Below are 7,382 nucleotides of genomic sequence, written 5' to 3'. Positions count from 1 at the left end.
CATCTCCACCAGAGCACCTCCAGGGCTGCATCTCCACCAGAGCACCTCCAGGGCTGCATCTCCACCAGAGCACCTCCAGGGCTGCATCTCCACCAGAGCACCTCCAGGGCTGCATCTCCACCAGAAGAACTCCTGATGAGCTCCACAGGAGAACATCCCTGGGCCACACACAGGTCTCTCTCCCTCTCTCCTCCCCACCTGCAGCTGATGGTAATATAATTCCTGCTCTTTCCCTTTGCTGCTTCTTCTCTTTTTCTCCATTGTTCTCTCTCTTTCTCTGTCCCCTGTTTTGTTCAATTTTATCCTTTAACAAATAGTTTTGTGGTGCTATCTGGTCTTGCTTGTACCTTAATTTCACAACACAGAAATCTCTAAGAACAGATCTTGATGCTCTGGAAAGAGATATTGTTAATCTCTGTTCTCTGGACCTTGACAAAAGTGCCCTTTACTCTTCACTCTTCTAGGCTGTTGCCTCCTGTTCACTTTTCAAACCCCTCCTATATTTCCTTCACAGAGTAACAGCATAATTCTCAGTGGTGTTTTTACCATTTAATATCCTAAACCAGCTCCTACTCCTTGAGTATGGCTCTGCTACTGAATTTGGCCTCAGGAGTAAAGTAATTGAATTATTTTCTTCTTAAATCTATAAGCAAGGGATAAATCTCCAACTAGACCACAGCACTCAGCACAGATGTGACAAGGATTTATTTCCTCTAGTGAATCTTTGTGGTGCTGTTAGAATTTAATCAGATTCACTGAAAATATCTAACTTGACCTCAATAAATTTTTTTTTTCCTTATGACACAAATGCTCCTTTAACAATCACTTGCACCAGACAGTCCTTTAGGGGAAACAAAAAATTAACAAGAACAAAAAAAAAGGGTTTCAGACTGTAAGACGACACAAGGAAATTTATATCAATATGCATTAATAGTTGAGAATATTAAATTGCTATAGGAAAATAAAAAGCATTCTAAAGGTAATTAAGAGCTGTGATAAAATGGTTTCCTCTTAGCACAAAAAAAAAAAACCAAAACCAAAAGCTGACAGATTTAGAAATACTCTTTGGTGTTAAATGTACTCTGGGATTTTTAGTTGTCTTCAGAGCTGCAGAAAAAGCTCTAAAGTTGTCAGTGTTGTCTGTTAGGCAAAGCTACAGCTCTGGCATGAGTTTAGACTAACTATAGAAGAACTAACTATAGAACTGACTATAGAAGAACTAAACTGGAGAAGAGTGGCATCAGGGGTGACTTCATTGCTGTCTAAAACTACCTGAAGGGAGGCTGCAGCCAGGTGGGGTTGGTCTCATCTGCCAGGCAAGCAGCAGCAGAACAAGGAGACACAGTCTCAAGTTGTGCTGGGGAAGACCTAGGCTGGACGTTTGTGGCAACTGAGTTGAGTTCTATCTCTTAGCAGAGGTTTGACAAAATAAGTCTAGTTAATTCTGCAGGCATAGGTTCGTGAGTATTCCGAGGGGTTCCTTAGAATCATAGAATCAACTAGGTTGGAAGAGACCTCCAAGCTCATCCAGTCCAACCTAGCACCCAGCCCTAGCCAGTCAACCAGACCATGGCACTAAGTGCCTCATCCAGGCTTTTCTTGAACACCTCCAGGGATGGTGATTCCCTTGACATGACATTACATATGTTCAGTTTAGTGCTTGATTTATATCATCTGTTGACCTTTGTCTCTGGTTTTCACTGTAGATTCAGGTATGAAATAACCAGCCTATAGGCATCTTGTCCCTGGAGAAGAGCAGGAAATTCATTGTAAACCTAGGAAAAAATCTTGGATGATTTTCATTCTATAAGAGAACTATAAACTCATCTCCAACATCTAGAGTTCTACTTGTGCTGGTTTGAAGCTAATTGGAATATTTAATGAGGAAAAATAGATTATAGGCTGTGAAAATAAAATAATCATGATGTCTGGATCACTCATTGGTTTGCTGAGAGGTATAAAAAGGACACAAATGTAGATAAGACAGTCTGTCTGGTGGAGACTGATTCTCTCTTCTGCTTGGATCTGCGTAACCCAACTAATCATTCTGCTTCTGATCCTCCCAACTCACCTTGCAAGTAAGGCAGATTCTGGGATATGAGTCAGGGGTGGAAAGAAGGTGAAGGAGTGGTTTGGGTCCTCCTGGGGACTCTGATTTCTGGGAGGCATACTGGGTTTCTGTATCACTTCTAACTTGTGTATTTCTGTACATAACTCTAAATAGCTGCTTGTGTATTGTGTTCGTCTGTGAATATAAAGCTTCATTCTTTAACTTCCAGCCAGCTGAGTCTAGTCTGGGTGAATTCATTATGTGGAGCGGTGGGTAACTCCCAAACCATCACACTAATGCAGGAGCATGCAGAAGTTTCTGTTGTAGCTACCAGTTGCTTATGTCCTTAGAGTTTCCTGGAAGAGGGAGGATGTCAGTTGGACATCTCTGACTCAGTCATCTTTCTGTTCAGACAACTACGTCTGAATTTTATGTGCTGTCATCATCAGCACAACTCAGTTCCTGCCACTGTCTTGAAAATATTAGAATTTTTATTCCAAAGACTAAGTCTAAGACTAAGAAAGAAGAAAAGAGATTTGCTGTCAGAGAACCTCGACATCTTTTGTGGAGTAATCCTGAGTACATCCAAGATCCATCACATTTGTCTTCTATTTTTTTCCCTCCTTCCACCAGGGAAAGCCTGTCAAGTTCACAAAAGTTAAATGGCCTCCACACCATAATGTGGCTTATCAATCTCAGTGACAGCACTGAAAGGAATCAAGAATGTTTCACTCAGTGCTGCAACAGCTTGGAAATCAATGTGCATGTCTAAAGAGGCAGATTTAAAGTCAAGATAGAAGAGAATTGAAATTTTCCTTTGTGGATATGACTGAAGCATCTATACATTATGGGGCTTCTTCTTTTACCTTTCATTATAATCATACATTTCTTTAACAAGACATCCATTAGTCCTCAATAGCAAATTAAAAATACTAAGAAAATTTCCTTTCGTGGACTTTGGTTTCTTCACTGCACGTCCTTGAAACTCAGAACATTGAAAGATAGACAAAAAATGCATTTTGTACCAGATATTTTTTTTTTCTTGTGGCTTGTTAAGCTTTAGTTCAGCCATGAACAACACTGACAAAAATTAAACACATTCACCCCAATCACCACATTATTATCCTGTGCACTAATGCCACTTAAAAGAAAAGAAATGCTTGCTTGCAAGCACCTTTGTGTTTTGTGTTTAAGAACATAAATTATGTTTTTCCTGAAAGAAAGGAAGTGAATTTTTAGTTTTAACTCTTAACCACATGAATAAGATGGACAAACCTCCTTATTTCAGGTGTAAAGTAGAAGGCCTGAACTCCAGCCTTGGTCTTTAAGACATTGCTTACACAGATATTGCTCATCATGCACATAAAATTCTCAAAGCAGGTCAGTGATGAGAAAGCATTACTGAAGACATTGAATGAATGGATGATGTGCTAGTTTGAAGCTAGCTAAATTGTTTTGATGAGAAAAACTAGATCACAGGCTGTGAAAGGGAAACAATGGTGATGTCTACTTCACTCACAGGCTTGCTGAGAGGTATAAGAGCAAGAATCCAAACATAGATAAGGTTCAGGCACAGCCTGGTCTTTGAGCTGCATTTCTCTCTAACCTCACCTTCCATGTCTCCGATTAATCCACTTTGCTTCCTAACACCCCTGGCCAACCTTCCATTCTTCCTTGGGGCACAAGGCAATGTCTGGGTTAAGGTAGAGGGGTGGGAGAAGGTGTAAGGGTGGTTGAGAGCCCCTCCTGGGGACTCAGGTTTCTGGCAGGGCTGCTGTGTCTCTGTATTACCTTGTATGTTCCTGTCTATAACTGTATATACTGTAACGATCTGCTTGTATATTGAGCTAAACTGTAAATATAAGCCTCACTCAATTTCCAGAGCTGGCTGAGTCTAGTCTGGGGGTTTTCCAAAGTGTAGGGGGGCAGGGAACACCCAAACCATCACAAGGAAAGTAGTTTTTGCATCTCAGGAAATGTCTTAGCATTATGTATGTTTGTTTTGTTGTATTCAGCCCCAAACTTGCAAAACTTAGGTTTTGTTTGCATCAATAAAGGGCTTGAATTATTTTCTTTTCTTTCTTTTTTTTTTTCTAGATTTTTTTTTTCCAATACTTTGTCTTGTTCAAACACTTCCCCAGAGCTTCCTATGAATAGATGAAAAAGAAATAGCTTTGAATGCCTTTTGCCCAGGGAGGTGGTGGAGTCACCGTCCCTAGAGGTGTTGAAGAAAAGCCTGGATGAGTCACTTAGTGCCATGGTCTGGTTGATTGGCTAGGACTGGGGGATAGGTTGGACTGGATGATCTTGGAGGTCTCTTCCAACCTGCTTGATTCTATGCTTCTATTTACCAGTCTCCAGACCAGGAGCATTCATTTCTGTTCATATTTTCCCAGTTAACAGTCTTATCTCCCCAGCCCACCACCTAACGCTGTACTGTAACTCTCCATCTCTCTTCCCTGAATCCATACACTGTTGACAAGAAAAAATTACCTCCAGTACATACTTGATTGATTTGTTTTGTTTTGTTTTACTTAAGGACTTTGCAGACTTTGCTGACACTGTACCGAGCAGATGAGTTTTGTCAATGGCTCACTGGTCTGTAGTGAAATTAGCCTCACACAGAAAGCAGACACCACAAAAAGCCTACCTGGAGCTCCTTAGTAATGCTTCCTGCAGAAATCAGTGGAAGAGTTTTTTGCTGAATAAGGAGGAAAGATGTAGTATCAAGCACCATCTCCCTTCTTAACTTCATTTTGTTGTATTCCAGGTTTGCTTTCACACACGTGGGGAAGTTGTTGTACATGCAAATGTATAACATGAACTACTGTCAGTGCTCTGGTGAGCAGGGTTAGACAATGAACCTACATTATCTGACACTGTAGGCATAACCTGTGATTGTTCCAAAGATTCTCACACTTACAATCATAGAATCAGGGTTGGAAGGGACCAAAAGGATCAGCCAGTTCCAACCCCGCTGCCATGGGCAGGGACACCCTACCCTAGAGCAGGCTGCACACAGCCTCAGCCAGCCTGGCCTTAAACACCTCCAGCCATGGGGCCTCAAACACCTCCCTGGGCAACCCATTCCAGCCTCTCAACACTCTCAGGCTGAACAACTTCCTCCCCACCTCCAGGCTGACTCTCCCCACCTCCAGCTTTGCTCCATTCCCCCTAGTCCTATCACTCCCTGACAGCCTAAAAAGTCCCTCTCCAGCTTTTCTGTAGCCTCCTTCAGCTCCTGGAAGGCCACAAGAAGGTCACCTGGGAGCTTCCTCTTCTCCAGCCTGCACAGCCCCCACTCTTTCAGTCTGTGCTCACAGCAGAGCTGCTGCAGCCCTCTGAGCATCCTCATGACCCTCCTCTGGATGCTCCAGCATCTCCACATCCCTCTTATAATGGGGGCTCCTGAGCTGGATGCAGTACTCCAGGTGAGGTCTCAGCAGAGCAGAGTAGAGGGGAAGAATCACCTCCCTCGAACCTGCCAGCCACACTTCTCCTGATGCAGGTCAGGACCTGGTTGGCCCTTTATGTGAAGCACAGTGGAGGGATGCTGAACACACATAATTTAGATCTTATATTGGCAAAAGAAGGCACTCAAAAGCTGAGAAATGCTAGGGGGGAAAAGTACTTTCTTCATAGGATAGATGAAAAATGTGAAAGTTTCTTCTCTCCTTCAGCTAGGACTGTGGATTGCATGTCCTATTAAAACACTGACATCACTGAACATTAATTACTGTTTAACTTCAGATTGTCTTTGTATCCTTTTTTTGCTGTGTGTAATGTTCTCTCCTTTTTCTGCCCTCTTACTACTTCTCGCAGATATTTTCCGCTCACAAATCATCTGATCATATCAACAAGAGAGAATGTGGCTAGGAAATAACTTGCTGAAAGAATAAATATTGTCTAAAACATGAAATCTTGATTATATTCACGCCTTCTATGAGATCTCCACAGGTTACTTTGCTTAGGTACCTGTATTTCTGCCTCCTAAGCATCTCACCTTGAAAGATCTTTGAGACATGCCTAGACTTTCATGGCATGTTTCTGTGCTGCCTGATGTTAGTCCAAAGCCCTTCTCTGTATGAATAAAAGTGAATGGTAAAGAGTCTTCTCAGAGTAAGAACGATGCAGTCTTACAGAAGCTGAGGCAAAGAGACAAACATTAAGGCAATGCTTCCTTAGTGAATCCAGTTGAATCCTTAATACTCTAAAAAAATCTGTGCTGCTGTCTCAGAGTTTGAGATAATAAAGCAAGGGGAAAAAAAAAAAGCCCAACCCAAAACACATCTAAAATTCAGCTCCTGGGTCAACTTTTTAAAGCAAATATTCCAGCAAGCAGCTTCACAGATGGTTCCTACTCCCAACTGCCTCTTCCTACTCTCTGTTTGGAAAACTTTTAAGACGCCTCTGTAGGCTGCTGGTAATCTACAAACAATCAGTCCTTTGACACAGAAACAAAAGCTGTGCTTTGCCTAGCTGTGAAGTGTCGTTTGACAGGGAATTTATTGCGGGTGAAATGATTTGCATGTTGCGAAGGCAGAGATGCCAAATCTTTTAAGTGCAAAGCTGGAAGGCAGCAAATGACCTTATGGGGCTTTCTGAGCAGGAAAGTAGGGTGTGCTGAAGGAGTTCAGGAGCACGCAGATGGCAGCTGAAAAAAAAAAAGACAGCTGACTGCAAAGCTCTTAAAGATTAGGATGAAGAACAAATGCATTTATTTAAGCAAAGGAGAATTCTTGATTCACTGGAATGCCTCTTTTATTGTGCCTCAAATAGCAGTGTTAGTCCAAGTGAAATACCCTGTCAGGATGCAGAGTAAAACGCTGAATTAATGTGTCCTGACATCCTAACTTCAGCATGCAGAGAAAATATGTGAGAAGCATCGTTGTAGACATCACTATTTTACAGCTCCCACCACTATATTGCATGTAATACCTTCTCTAGGAGTCGCTGACTGTGGTTTATGGCAGTTCCCTTGGAGAAGCAAGTGAGAGATGGTAGTACTTGTCCAGGTGAAGAAAGCAACATACACTTACCAGTGTGGCACTCTTGGGACATTATATATATGCATACATACATGAGAGAAAGAGAGAACGAGAGAAAGAAGGAAAGAAGAGAGAGAGACAAAGAAGAAGAAGAGAAAGAGGAAGGAAAGAAGAGAGAAAGAAAGAGAGGCAGAGAGAAAAAGAAGAGAGAAAGAAAGAGAGGCAGAGAGAAAAAGAAGAGAGAGAAAGACAGAAAGAGAGGCAGAGAAAGAAAGAAGAGACAGAGAGAAATAGAGAGAGAAAGACACAAAGAGAGGCAGAGAAAGAAAGAAGAGATAGAGAGA

Source organism: Pogoniulus pusillus, chromosome 14 (genome assembly GCF_015220805.1).
Source record: "Pogoniulus pusillus isolate bPogPus1 chromosome 14, bPogPus1.pri, whole genome shotgun sequence".
Lineage (NCBI taxonomy): Eukaryota > Metazoa > Chordata > Aves > Piciformes > Lybiidae > Pogoniulus > Pogoniulus pusillus.
Note: the sequence above shows the minus strand (reverse complement) of the source record.